We start from the raw sequence: 15923 nt of genomic DNA on the forward strand, positions 1-15923 counted from the left end.
TCCATACACTTCAGCAAACAGACACACTCAGACACACACATGCACAAATGTGAAGAGGTAATTAATAAACTGTTAAATGCATAGAACGTTGGTATGTGTGCATTGCTGTCATTGTTTTATTGTATTCTTTCTACAGTTTATATTTTACATATCTATTGCAGCTCCTACTACTATGAACTCACATCTTTCAAGTCTGTTTGTGCATTTTGTTTTCTTTACATTTCAAATCTATGCTCTAGAAATTTAATCTAGGGTTCCACTGCAAAATTATCAATTAATGCCGTCCACTATTCGTACTGATTCCATAACACCAATAGTAGCATAAAATTGGCTGTAGTGACTACAATAGTCCTGGAAGAAAGTCCTGGATGTCACTGTGAAAAGTGACCGTACTAGAAGCATTGAAATGAATGATTGTGGCCCAGATCTTTCTAAATTTGAACACAGAACTGTTAGTTATTAGCAAATCATAAAGCATGCACTGCAGAAAATGATAGACAGTGATGACACGTCGGTTTCAACGCAAAACCACTTCAATCAGGGTGGGGGTGGGAGGGACATTATTTATTTATTTATGTTTTTTTTTTTTTTTTTTAAAGAAGTTGAATATGTTCTCTCTTTTTCAGTCAGTAACGTTCACACCAGCACTGAATGGCACCACAGCTCTGTGATTGGCCTGCATGGCACTGCAGCTCTGTGATTGGCCTGAATGGCACTGCAGCTCTGTGATTGGCTGAATGGCACTGCAGCTCTGTGACTGGCCTGAATGGGCACTGAAGCTCTGTGATTGGTCTGAATGGCACTGCAGCTCTGTGACTGGCCTGAATGGGCACTGCAGCTCTGTGACTGGCCTGCATTGGCACTGCAGCTCTGTGACTGGCCTGCATGGGCACTGCAGCTCTGTGATTGGCCTGAATGGGCACTGCAGCTCTGTGATTGGCCTGTCGTCACCACTCTCAGGCTTTTAAGATTATCTGTGTAGTGCTGAACAGTTGCAGAGCCATAAATAAACACAAGCTGTGATCTCCAAAATATCACAGGTCCTCTCTCTCTCATACTCTCTCTCTCTCTTTCTATCTATCTCTGTCTCTCTCTCTCTCTGTCTCTGTATCTCTCTCTCATACTCTCTCTCTTTCTATCTATCTCTGTCTCTGTCTCTCTCTGTCTCTGTATCTCTCTCTCATACTCTCTCTCTTTCTATCTATCTCTGTCTCTCTCTCTGTCTCTGTATCTCTCTCTCTCTCTCTCTCTCTGTATCTCTCTGTATCTCTCTCTCTCTCTGATTAATCCTAGCCGCGGTTCTGCGGTGATTTGGCTAAGTACGCCACACTGAGGGAGAGGTTCCAAGCGTTTGTTTCCGTTTCCGTCGCTCGTCTCCACATATAGCAGGAGCTCAGCGGGCGGTCAGGGAGAGGGAAAAAAGCCCGAGATGACAGCAGCATCAATCTAGCAGATTAGTTATCCATTTGCCTTTGCCTGACTGGAGAATGGGGGCTGATGGCACTGATCACAAGGCCTTTTCGCTGGATGGTTCAATGCGGTGCTCCACAGGGCTGTTGTAGCTCACTCAGGCCTGGTCGTTTCTGTGCTTCCACGTGCTCACAGACAGGAGAATGCTATACAGTCTGAAGGGAAAATAATGCATCATGTGACCAACTGAGCATGGAAATCGAAATATAAGCAAAAAATTAAAACTATGCATGTGTACATGCATGTGTGCGCAGACACACACACACACACACACACACACACACACACAAAGATCCTCGTCTGCTGTGTCACTGCGATTCTAAATGTAACTTGTATAAAGATATCAAACTTAAAAAAATTTAAATTCATGCTAAATACAGGCTTATCATGTAAAAATATTCAGCTTGGTACAAATTTGACAAAAAAGTGTAAATGTTCTTGTTGTCAGTAGTAAGAGAACATTTTCCTAAAATCATTTTGGGTCACTGAGGACAGTTTTAAAATGTCAATCACTCCCTCGGCGTGCTTGAAACCCATGGACGAGATAAATGCAATTACTGAGTTTTGAACACCGTGATGGAAGATAATGACTACAAGCACAATCAAACTTGCCAGAAGCAGAAGCTTACAGGTACACGGAAATGAGACGTGATGTGAACTGTTATAATTCATGTGAAACTGAAGAACTGTAGAGTTTTGCTGAGAGATAGCCAGATGAAAATATTTTATTAAAGTGAAACTAATACTTGGTTTACTGATGAGGCTTCATGATGCTTGCAATGTTAGAACAACAGATCAGATTAAATTGCTGTTAAATATAAAAGACACAAAATACCACACAGTATTACATATTTACTCACACTGCAAATTTAAAATAATTAAAACTAAAGGGTTTTTTGTGATAGTTTCTAAAATCAGCCATAGAATGCCATTGTGTGTCCTGTTGAGTCAACACTGGATTCTGATTGGTTGACAGTGTTTTGTATACTGTATGACAGTGAAACTGTCTGTGTTAGTTTATTCAAACCATACTGTTTGGTATCTAGCTGTGTGTGCGTGCGTGCGTGTGTGTACTGTAGCTGTGCATATGGCTGTTCCTTATAGGAGAGTCATGTAAAAATAACCATAGGGGAGGGCATGAAATTTTTATTTTATTTTTTCCCCACTGGGTCATATTTGCTAAATGATTTTGGGTGTCAGTGGGTGGTGTTCGGAAACTGAAAATATTATACCTGTCTAAGAGATTGAATAAGGCAGTTTGGGCACTGTTGAGGTACAGGTAGGTCTGTTCAAGAAAGAGCAAACTGTTGGTTCTTCACTGGACATGGATCTCATCTCAACTTCTTCATTTCAGCAAACAGGTCATGCCGATATTTGGTTACTTGTTACTTGCTTTAGTCAGCATAATTCACCATTACAAAGAACCTGGCCTTTTAAAATTTTCATTAAAACAACTTTATAAAGTGACGATTGCTTTTTCAATATGTGGAAAGTAATTCGGCGAGGCACCAAAATACAGAAAATAGTCCCCATCAAAATGAACAATTTGCTCCGTTTTGAAGTGAATTTGGTAAAAAAAAAAAAGAAAAGAAAAAAGTACACAGGCCATATTTTTTGTGACAATAGGTTGCATTTTCTTAAAATGAAAATATGTCTTTCTGAGCTGTATTTAATGGCTTCAGCACACAACTGAAATTAATGCCGTTCTGGGTTGAACCTCCAGTAAATTTTGAATGTCAGAAAGCGCCCAAAGTTGGACGGAAAGATTTTTGGTTTTGGTATTTTCACAGGATGTGTTGACAATACTGAAGAAAATGAAAATTACCAGTCTTATGCTTTCATTTCAGCAAAACAATTCTCGCCATTATTTCCTTTTCAGCCAGGGAAGGATACTAGCAGTGCAGCTACCACAGCATCGACAGAATCATCTGCGGACTTCAAAAAATCAAACCAAAAATAAACGGACCTCTACGCATGTTCTGTCATTCATTATCAGGTAAAAGTAGGCTGTCTTTCTGGCACACAAGTATAATATTTAATCTTTTTTCAAGATTATTAAACATGGGGTTTTTTTCTGGCTTAAAAAATGGATGAAAGAACTAAAGCTGGAGAGTCTTACCTACCATCAACCAGAAACTTGGTAATTTATGTGTGAAGTGCCTAATTAGAAAACGAAACTTGGCAGTGATGGATGTGCAGTTGCAGAAGGTGCAGATGACCTTGGCCGTCTGCGCAGAACTAGTCATAATGGTCGTTTCAGAACTGCCTTTCAAGCAGAAATCTCGCTCTCTTTTTTTTGGAGCTCAGTTGCTAAAAGTAGTTTGCACAAATGTTTGATTTATCCAAGCGATCCAGTAGCCATGTGAAGATTTTTTTTTCCGTCTTATCTCACAGTTCATTGAAGTGGAATAGGCTCCATTTTCTGTCCTCACATTATTTCTTTCTTTATTTATTTAGTCATTATCATACTCAGCTCTTGATATGCGAAGCAGCAGTACTGAGTAGTGTACAGGACAGCCATCCACCAAGGGCTGGTTGAGTGGGTAGTGCACTTCAGAAGTGCGCTTAGTTTGTTTAGTTTGTCTGAAGCACATTGTTTAAAGTTTAATTGCAACGTGACATCAATATTTATTTATCTATCTATTTATTTATTTATTTAGTATGTGAATAAATTACCTTTTTAATGCTAATCAATCAAAGATTTTGTTGAGGTATTATTGCACAATGAGCCTCTTGGAGAAGTGATTTTAAAAAACCAACTCAGGCGACACAGGCGGCTAAACGTTGTCCCACAGGGCTGCCAGCCCACACCCCCCACCCCACACCGCACACCCCACACCGCACACCCCACACCCCACCAGCCTTGGTCAGCACTGGCACTGCCCACACCCCACACCCCACACCCCACCAGCCTTGGTCAGCACTGGCACTGCCCACACCCCACACCCCACCAGACTTGGTCAGCACTGGCACTGCCCACACCCCACACCCCACCAGACTTGGTCAGCACTGGCACTGCCCACACCCCACACCCCACACCCCACCAGCCTTGGTCAGAGGTGGCATCGCCTGCATCCCTCACTGGGTCCTTTATTTCCACACCTTCCCCACACGCATCGACCTCCCAGCGGCCTCGTCCTCTCAGTCGATTGCCAGCACACTTATCGAGAGTGCAGTGCATGAGGAGAGAGAGAGGGAGATACAGAGAGAGAGGAGAGAGAGAGATACAGAGAGAGGAGAGAGAGATACAGAGAGAGGGAGATACAGAGAGAGAGGAGAGAGAGAGAGATACAGTGAGAGGAGAGAGAGATACAGAGAGAGAGAGAGATAGAGAGAGAGAGAGATACAGAGAGAGGAGAGAGAGGGAGATACAGAGAGAGGGGAGAGAGAGAGATACAGAGAGAGGAGAGAGAGAGAGAGAGATAGAGAGAGAGATACAGAGAGAGATACAGAGAGAGAGAGAGAGAGATACAGAGAGAGAGAGAGATAGAGAGAGAGAGAGAGAGAAGCCCGGGCAGAGGCTATATCTCGCACGCCCGCCTCCTGCGTGAGGTGCGACAGACATCACGCTGGTCAGCCCTGGGACGGCAGCGCAGACACAGCCGTGCGATCGCATCTTCTGATGGGATTTTACAGAGTGTTGGAAACAGACAAGTGGCGAGAGATCGATGGGCGAGCAAAGATCTCTGCGGCCCCCCTGCTCGGAGCCTAAAGGACCTTCTGTTTTCCTTTTAAATATAGCAGCACAGGATGTTACAGCATCCATAAAAATAAAATAAATAAATAAACATTAATAGCCCTACAGGAGAAAAGATAGAAGCCTTGTCCAATGGTTTGGTACTCAGTGACATTTATCATTTCAGAACTATGGATTTGCCACTGACCTTAAATGGGCGTCCAAAAAAAAACCAAAAAAAAAAAAAACCATATGAATGCATGCAAATTAAAACTGAATAATAAACAATCCTGCCTGGAATTCCATTGGGGAACAGGAGTAACAGGTGTAACAGAAGTACCCAGAATTTCATGTTTACATTCACAGTTTAGACATTTAGCTGATGCTCTAATCCAGAGAGACTTACAATGAGTGCAAAGGAAGAGGGAAAAAAAATCACCAACATCCCAAGAAACACTTAATGAGAAGTGTAATGAACAGGCCAGAACAGCCCAGATATATCTCTGTCTCTAGAATGAGCATGTGGAAGGGAAGTTAGAGAAAGGATTTTATTTTTATTTTATTTTATTTTGGATAGGATTTTAAAGCATTGTAGGTAACCCTTAGATTTTAATTTATAATTTCCCCCCACAATAACCACAGTAAACGGAAACACAGTTTCATACAGCCCATCCAGTTTATAACGGACCTCTCCGTTCCTTCAGAAGAGGTTTGAAATGTGGGGAGAATGTCTGGGGAACGCGGACCTGGGGAGGCGGAAAGGTCCCGCGCTGGAAAGGCGAATATGAGACGCGGCCTGTGTGTGATAAACGCATCAGCGCTGACAGGGGGTGTCTGACTCCCGTCGGGCCCGGGGGGGGGGGGGGGGGAGGGGGGACGGGGGGGGATCAGAGCAGACCGTCCTCTGGGGACGCCTTATCGGAATGCCGGGAACGCCAGGAACGCCGCCTCCCGCTCCGAACAGCGGCAGGTGAGGAAATGTTAAGTGAAACACGAGCGGCGTTCAGCGGGAATGCTTTAACACCTCTTCCCTGAAGAGCAGCAGATGGTCCGGGAGGGGGTGGGGGGGAAGGGGTGATTTTTTTTGGGGGGGGGGGGGGGGAGCGCATGTTTGATCAAATGATGACCTAACCTGACCTAACAGAGCTGTCGGGCGAGGAGTGACAGTCTGGATGGAGGTTCTGTGTCAGTTTGGAGTGTGGAGACGGGACCCTGACTCACCCCGCCTCGCTCCCCCTCTCCTCTCCTCTCCTCTCGCTCCGCTCCGGGTCACTGAGATTCCAGTGAAAGATGTCTGGCTCAAGGACAGAGATGGGCAAACTGACCATACCTTTCTTCTGACTAAGAATAACAACAGTGAGAAGCAGGAACAGAGGAGCTGCTTTGTTTTAAAAAAAAAAAAAAAAACGGTTTGGCCAGTATGGCAGAATGCATCCTACTGTAGCTTTCACAGCAAACCACTTAGTCAGCACATTTTCAGGCATTTCAGGGGCCCTACAACTGACCTTTACTTGGGGCCCCGAGATGGATCAGTCCACCCCTTCGTAGAGCAGGCTAAGCTAGGTTTTCAGCACAAATGCTCGTGTGGAATTTGGGCAGGAATGGTAGACTGACTGGAGGCCTGTCTCTGCGGAGGAGCAGTTCCGCAGTTTTACTCTTGGCAGCCGTCGGCAGCTTTGGAGGCAGTTAAAGGCTTGTGCTCGGCTCCCCCATGCATGGCAAACTGCGTGCAGCAGAAAAGATGTGAGATACTTCAACAGCTTGTTAAAGCCAAGAGCCCGACAGGGGGGGTGATGTATTTTGAAAAGGGTTCATAAGAGTGAACAAAAAGAAGGAAGCGATCGCAATTACAGGCTTTTATTTTTAGCGCCGTACAAGGATATACACAAGCGCACTACTTTTCATTTCCTTTGTCTCGTAACTGCACACACATTTTTTGCAAAAAATAAAATATCACAATAATCTTTGTCCTTAACCTTGGACACTCAACTGTACTTTAAGTTTTATATTTTAGTCATGTGGCCATTGCTACTTGAATCATGTTGTGCAGATAAATAAATCAAAGCTACTTGCTTTCTTTCTTGTTTCTTTATTGTGGGTAAACTCCAGTGCGGCAGGTTTGAAAGCAGGCCAGGGCTTTGTTGTTGAAGATCCGCCTGTGATGCCGCACCGCGTAAATGCACGCCATTAGGTCAAGGACACTGCCGTCGCATGCCTGGAGTCCCTTATAGTCCCTCCTGAAGGGAGGCGATGGAAGAAAGAAAAAACATCCTCGCTCCTTCTTCCGTTTTTACGCACCACTAACAAACCCCTGGAAAGTTCAATCTCTCAGCAGAACAAGAGCCCCCCGCGCCCGTTAGCCGCAGGCTAGCCTTCCGCTGGGGGTCAGTCTACTGCAGCGCTCTCAGAGAAAACTCAAACTCTGCCTCGGGAGCCTGCGAAAAAAAGCATGCAGGTGCATTGATACGCCACCGCCAACGTCTGTCGCATTAGTCCACAAGCAGCAGTGACAATTAGTCTGAATCAGGAGGATTTACATTGCCATTGTTTTTAGTGCAGTGTAGTAACGCTTCTGTAATTATGAAGAGTTAAGTCCACAACCACAGCAGAAAAAGCTGCACAGTTATGCTATTTTTAGGCAATAAAAATGTGACCTGGAGGGGGGGTGGGGTGGGGGGGTTTGGGAGGGGGGCAGGGAGGTTAATAACCGAACTGAAGGCCGATACTGAGGGCATGCTGCTGCGATTGGCTTGGCTTTGCGCTGCCTGAAGCCTCCCCCCTCCTCTGTTTATATGGGGAAAACACAGTCGCCATTTATTTCCTATTCATTTATTTCTGCTGTAATAGTACGTGTCAGAGAAGGGTGGCGGTGTCTAATTAAAAAAAACAAGAAAAGAAAAACAAGGGCTGCTTCACAGGGAGAGGGAGAAAGTGCGAACACACACACACACGCACACGCACACACACACACACACGTTCCGTGAGAGGAAGCTTTCATTTTAATTATGATATCAAATGAATGGGACATGGCAAGTTCATGGCTATGCCTAAGGTCTGATTTTGTTTTATTTTTTTTTCTGATTATTTTCCGAGTTTACTAAGAGGGGAGAACTGTCTGAGTGCGGGTTTTTGTTTATTTATTTATTTTTTGTTCTTGTAACTGCACATGTAGAGCAGTCAGGTTTGGCAGAACGTTTTAATTTGCGTTCGCAGTACCACAGGGGCTTCGTTTGGATTTGTATCTCGAGTAACGGGGTCAACACAGCCCACCGTTTTATCCTCAGAGCGGGCCGCTTAGCACGCTTAACGCCGCGATCGCGCCTCACGCCGCCGCGCTCAGTCTTTCATCTCAGCCCTTAACGTTGGCAAACCTGGCGGGCTTTCACCCGCGGTGCTGCCCCTCAAGTGCGTCTGCGAGCGGGCAAACAGAACAGACAACAGCCCGGCTGATACTGCGCCTCCACTCTGGCGCAGCACATTCAGACAGACCCTGAAAATGGAGTAAAGTAGAGGCCTTCGCCGCACCCTCCTGCTGACGACTGAGACACATCTCCAGCGCACTGTGCACAGGTCACGCTCTCTCTGCACTTATGATCCGAGTTGTGTACCGACTGGGCAAAAGCACGCGAGATGTGGAGGGACAGCTGTTCGATCGCCAGCTCCATTATATCCTTCAGACTGAGCGTGTCATTACCACTGATCACATCGCACTTTTAGTTTTGTATGTCTCCCCTTTCTTCTGTTTTGTAGTCCTCATAGTGTACTAGGAATACAGTAGCCATGCGGTTATGTCAAGTCAAGTCAAGTCAAGTCGAACTTTATTTATTTGTCCCCAGTGGGGCAATTGGTTGTGTGGTTGTGGTTATGTGTCACATGACTGGGATACGCAAATGTTCTGTATTGGTTAATCAATTGAACGAACTGTATAACCCTGTACCCTCCTGCATGCATTGCTTAGCCTGTATGTCTTGAAGGTTTAATGGGACCACAACACTAACCCTAACCCTAAAAATGTAATTTTGGATGGATCTTTTTTATTTTAACATATAACTTGCTTGTATAGGGTATTGACAGAACACATGAATTGTTTGATTACAAATATACATTTTTGGAGTCCGGAGCCAAATCAAGAAAAAAACAAAATGTGTATGTGTGTGTGTTTGTGTGTGTGTGTTTTTTTGTATGTGTGTGAATGTGTAGGTGTATGTGTGAGAGTGCAGGTGTATGTGTGTGCGTGTGTGTGTGTGTGTGGTGATGTAGTCACTAGGATTGTTGCCTCTCTGCTCATACTGAATCCCCTGGTGTCGCTAGGGGTTCGATTCCAATTCCCCACCATGGCACCTCCTGTACTGTGATCCCATCTCTATATCTAACATCTCTGCTTTCCTCCCGTCTGTAAAAAAGAGGAAAGAAAAAGCACTGAGCCCCCAGGGAAAGGAGTAGAAATGCATTCCATTAGCCTGTGACAGCAGATTCACAGCACCCCTTATACATTTAAAGAAATATAAATATCATTGGCTTGGGTTGTCAGTCACAGAAGTATCATTTTGTTTTACTCTGCAGAGTCTCTTACCCAGAATGCCATGCTGCGGGGGGAGGTGAATCCTACCAGTCCATGGTATTTCTGACTATTTATTTTTTTTCCTCACTGGAAAATTGAAGATGTGGCAGGGCAGTGGATGGATAATTCACAGCTCAGGCGTGTGTTATATGAGGCTCGGGGAGACTAAGGACAGCAGAACGCCAGGGCTGTGTGGTTTCGCAGGATCCGCAGCGAGTCTGTTTTTCTTTCTGAGACAGAATGGAGTACGTCTCCTTTAGTGCTCGGCTGTAGCAGGAGTTTCAGGGGTCTCCTTTAGTGCTCGGCTGTAGCAGGAGTTTCAGGGGTCTCCTTTAGTGCTCGGCTGTAGCAGGAGTTTCAGGGGTCTCCTCTAGTGCTCGGCTGTAGCAGGAGTTTCAGGGGTCTCCTTTAGTGCTCGGCTGTAGCAGGAGTTTCAGGGGTCTCCTCTAGTGCTCGGCTGTAGCAGGAGTTTCAGGGGTCTCCTTTAGTGCTCGGCTGTAGCAGGAGTTTCAGGGGTCTCCTTTAGTGCTCGGCTGTAGCAGGAGTTTCAGGGGTCTCCTTTAGTGCTCGGCTGTAGCAGGAGTTTCAGGGGTCTCCTTTAGTGCTCGGCTGTAGCAGGAGTTTCAGGGGTCTCCTTTAGTGCTCGGCTGTAGCAGGAGTTTCAGGGGTCTCCTTTAGTGCTCGGCTGTAGCAGGAGTTTCAGGGGTCTCCTTTAGTGCTCGGCTGTAGCAGGAGTTTCAGGGGTCTCCTTTAGTGCTCGGCTGTAGCAGGGGTTTCAGGGGTCTCCTTTAGTGCTCGGCTGTAGCAGTTGTTTCAGGGGTCTCCTCTAGTGCTCGGCTGTAGCAGGAGTTTCAGGGGTCTCCTTTAGTGCTCGGCTGTAGCAGGAGTTTCAGGGGTCTCCTTTAGTGCTCGGCTGTAGCAGGAGTTTCAGGGGTCTCTGCGATGTGACGTTCACGCCGGTGACATGGCGAGTCTAAAGACTCACACCTCAGCCGCTAACCAGGTAACTGAACACTGAACACATCCCTGAACACATTACTGAACATGTTCCTGAGCCTGAATGAGTTTCCCTCAAAGACAAGTAAATGGTGAGGAGACTCAGACTCAGATGAAGAGGAGAATCAGACTCAGATGAAGAGGAGACTCAGGCTCAGATGATGGGGAGACTCAGATGATGGGGAGACTCAGACACAGATGATGGGGAGACTCAGGCTCAGATGATGGGGAGACTCAGGCTCAGATGATGGGGAGACTCAGGCTCAGATAAAGAGGAGACTCAGACTCAGATGATGGGGAGACTCAGGCTCAGATGATGGGGAGACTCAGACTCAGATGATGGGGAGACTCAGGCTCAGATGATGGGGAGACTCAGACTCAGATAAAGAGGAGACTCAGACTCAGATGATGAGGAGAATCAGACTCAGATGATGAGGAGATTTAGACTCAGATGAAGAGGAGACTCAGACTCAGATGAAGAGGAGACTCAGGCTCAGATGACGGGAGACTCAGGCTCAGATGGTGAGAGTCTATCTGGCAGTGGAGAATAGCCAGCCCTTTAAATCTGGATTCCTCACGGTGCACGCTTGTAATCAGGCACACGGAGTGCTTTCAATATCGATTGAGCCCAGCAATAAAATGAAACGTACAAGCAGGCTGGAACTAATGCAGATCGACTGATTTTGAAAATAAAACATGAATTCACTTGAGCAATCTCATATCTGTTCCTCGGGCTATTGGTGTAGCTTGAGTGTGTGTGTGTGTGTGTGTGTGTGTGTGTGTGTGTGTGTGTGTATATGTGTGTGTGTCTGTGTGTGTCTGTGTGGGTGAGTGTGTGGGTGAACGATTGTGCGATTACCTTAGCTGAGCTACAGTGGAAAACCTCAGCAGGCTCAAGTCCAGACATCAGAACGTGCAGTGTTGTGTTCAAAACATCACCTGCCCTTCTTGACTTATGGGTGAATGCAGCTTTGTGCCTTTCCTTCCCAAACTCAGTTTGGTGGGTTAGTTTCTGTGACTGCTTAACCTAGTTTTTATTTTCTGTTGTAATTGTTAGTCAAAAGTCTGTCTGAATTTGCTCATCCATTGCTTTCATGTCATTGAACAACAAAGTTTCAGTCGAGTTAAAAGCTAGCCGGACACGCCTCAGAACCCATGGAGTTCTGACAGTGTTCTCTGTTGGCTGACCCTCTGCAGCGCAGACACGGGCTAATCTGTTCACGCATTACACCCCAAAATGACGGGCTCCCAGAAGGCCAATGCAGGCTGTGGTCATATGGAGCGGTACAGTTCATAGCCTTTAGCATACGGGGTCGCACCGCGCTGCATGTTTACAGGGGACGCCAAGGACTGCCATGCATGGATTCAAGAGGACATTTTGCACAGGCGACTAGCTTGTCCAGCCTACTTCAAAGGCTCTGTTCATGTTACCATGTAGGACATTGTGTCTGCATCACATACCACAGCTGGTTCAATCATCCTTTACACCAAATGCATGTGTAGATGAGAAAGTGATTCAACTCAACATATGAGCTGTTAATTTATTTAAGAAGTGAACCACCATAGCATCAATCCTCACTGTTCAAACAAAGCCAATGCAAATCAAGCTGATATGCAAACTGCCTTTAAACAGGATGTGCGGTACAGTGTGAATCTAAAACTAGTCTGATCATTTGCCAAGAAGCAAACAGGGATTTTCACACCTATTAATAAAAAAAGAAAAATAAACATACAGAGAGAGTTCATCCAGTTCTTCATTAATGAACGACAGCACAGGCAACGTTAGTACACACAATTAGAAGGGCCTCAGTCATAACTGTCGTTTGTGCGTAATGGACAAACAAAGTTAGATGAGCCATAATTCCTTGTCTGACTATTATTGACTAATATTGTTCTTTAATGTTGTGGCTCAGATCATCAGGAAAATAAATTCTTTTAATTTCTTCCACAACAAGATTCCATTATCTTCAGCGGCTTTATTGAACTCACACTGTTACATCTTAATGAAAAGTGACAGTTGCATTGGAATGACTCTGCTGGTTGCTAGGCAGTCTGGTGATGGGTTAGACTAATTGTCCTGTACCCAACTGGTTGCTTTTCCAAGTAATATGAGAAACCTCTTGGTATCAAACAATAGCACTTTTGTCAATTATCCTGGCTGTGCCTGGCTAAGAAACATATCTTATTTTATATTTTATGTTCATAGATCCACTCTAACCTCAAGTTCTCCTGTAATAGGGAATCCAGTCATATTCAACTATCCTCATATCCTCAAGTTCAACCACCTACAAGATCATTTCTGTGATTCATATCCTTTGTTTCCTGTTTATAATACAATTTTCCGAAATTCTAAAAGTTTTGAAGGCATGATGTAATGCCCACCACAGGAAAAAAAAAAACCAGATCCTATAAATATAAATCTTATTTTTTGACATATACTGTAGCTGACTGTATTTGAGGAAACCAACTGTAATGATTTTCCGGTTGTGCCTCACTAATCCTCAGTGTAATAACTGCCTCACGCTAGTACGACCTTTCCAACAAAAAACCGCTAACTGTCATGGAGGAAAGATAGCCAACCGCTAACAAGGTCGCTATGACAACAAGCGGCCAATAAAAACGTATATTTCTAAGTAAGTCTGAAATATCCAGTGACATCATAATTGAGGTTGTACATACTGTTTGCCTGTAATACTTCTTGTGACATCAGGTTGATTATCCAGCTTGATTAATAAATGGATATTTTACACTGACTGAGGCATTGCCTTAGGAATTATTTGTAGTTTAGTTTTAATTTTTAATTAATGCATGAAATGAAACTGTGCCGACAACTGAATTTCTGAACCAATATTGTTTTACTTATTTTTGGGAATTTTATTCAAAAATAATAATAATAATAATAATAATAATAATAATAATAATGATAATAAGTGGAGATTATGTCATATGTAGCTTACTTCTCTCAGGCACTAATGATTCCTAAACCATGTCAGATAAATAGATGAAGGTGTGTTTGATTGATGTCTCCACACAGGTAAATCCAAGATAAATGATCAGCACTATGTCAAAACGTTTCTCTGCTGCAGTCATGTGCTCAGTTTTCCCGCCTCATATTTTTGGTCTTTTTTCACGCTCTTGAAATACAAACAAGGTATCCTGAAATATTACTCCTTCCCTAGCTCAGTTCTGCCATATTCTCAGACATGAACCTAAATTATTCTGTGCAGCGACTATCCAAAGGCAAACCCAACAGTCAAAGTGACCTGTCCTCCAAAAAGCCGTTCTTTGAGCTTTATTATTCCTGCGGTGATATACTTTGTAATACTGAATCACAGGGGAGACAGTGTGTGCTGCAGTAAAGTGCTGGCTATTCATTAGGAGATAACCCGAGAACAGAAAGCAGACTGCTTGTGTTAAATTTACAGGCTTCCGTGATTCTAAAATGCCTTCCTTGACACTGTTACACAGGGAAGGCAGTAATGCTGCTTTATGCATTTGCAGAAGTTTGGGGTTTTTTTTTTTTTTACAGAGCTGGCTGGCGGTATGAGACTGTGGGAGGAATGAAGACAGTTTAAAGCCTTACGTCTGCTAAGCACTGTTTGGCTTATACAAATCAGATGAGAATAATAGGATTATAAGTGCTAAACCCATGTCAAAATAGATTTTTTTTTTCTGTGCCTGAGGTACCCAAAAAAGGGATCACTTCAGAAACCCTTTTTCTGAAATCCAGACAGAGTCAGTTCTGAAACAGGAAAAGGAGGAAGAAAAAACACTGGGATCAGTGACCGAAAAGTTTGATTTTCACAGTGTCCTGTGAGTGACTTCATGGTACAGTTTGGCATGTTGAAAAAGAGCTGAAATGAACCTGGAATATTTCACATAAACCTGTGAAACAAACCACTTTTCATAAGTGCAGGATGAGGCACATTACTTCCAAACTTTGCTTCATTAGCTATTAGTGCAACGATCATTTTAATCAACAATTAACAATTTGACACTAATTGTTTCATTTATTTATCTATTTTTTAACAGATAAAGCATATAGCCTCCAGTTCATTTAACCATTCAGCCTCCACAGGGCTGAACAGATTGTCCCAGGGAATAGCATGTCCTGGAGATAAAGACAGTAATCTTGCTATTCGAGGACAGCAGAGCTGGTAATCCCAGTTTCCCCAGCCTGACCTGACTTGTACTCTTTTAAGAAAGGAGATGTTTAAGCCGTCTGAGTGAACCATATGGCCTCGCGAAGGTCAGCGAACGAACTGAAATAAACATGCACAAACCATTCTGAACGATACTGCACTATCCAGGGGGGAAACGTGTGGATGATTGAATATGTATCTACTTTTTAGGACGGCGCATTCGAACTCACCCTGCCATTGTCAAAAAAAGGCAGTGCCTTTTGATGGTATTTTTTTTTTTTACTTTTGAGATGTCATTTTCGCTCGGCTGTATTTTCTTGCTGTGACAGAAGACAGCAGAACAGACAGAAATGAGGCTCGAGGGCTTTAGTCAGGTCAGTGTATTGTCATGGAAAGCGAATTAATTCACAGGTGGCTTTTCATTTTGATTTTTTTTTCTCCCCCTGTTTAATTCCATCCTCTTCCTTGAGACGCACTTAGCATACGGTGCGGGGCTTTGAGAGCGAGGCCAAGGCGGGCTGTGGAGCGGGGCCCCCTACGGCGGGACGGGGGGCCGTTTGAAGGCACCGCAGTTGAAAGGAGGAAGAGGAGAATGAGAGAAGCCAACCCTATTTGCCAGGTAAACGCAGACAAAGAACATGAAACGAGCGCCAAGGATTAAAGGGCGGCATTGTTACCGTTTGTAACGACAACTTTACAAAGCAAAATAATCATAAGAAATGAGACCCCGCCGCGCGCCATTGCTGAGACAACAAAGACCTCGCTGTGGTAGGTCCATCACCTGGCGCATTTCCACGGCCTTTCAACTGCCCAGGATAATCAGGGGCCATTATTCTACTCTTCCTTTGATTTGTCCTTTTTTCATTACCTGCAATACAATATTTATTTATTTATTTATATTTTTTTCTTTGTTTTTCATAATGTGGGTTTTAGATTAGTGCTCGCTGGAGAACGGGTGACATCTTTCCTGAAAGAAAAGGCATTTCCTGTCATTTGACTTGGTCATTAGATCTTGTTCTAGAAGGCGTACGTGTCACATGTTAACAAATGCACTAAAAATTGGTTGTACGGCGGAGTC

This window comes from Anguilla anguilla, chromosome 5, assembly GCF_013347855.1.
Source record: "Anguilla anguilla isolate fAngAng1 chromosome 5, fAngAng1.pri, whole genome shotgun sequence".
In the NCBI taxonomy this organism is placed as follows: Eukaryota; Metazoa; Chordata; class Actinopteri; order Anguilliformes; family Anguillidae; genus Anguilla; species Anguilla anguilla.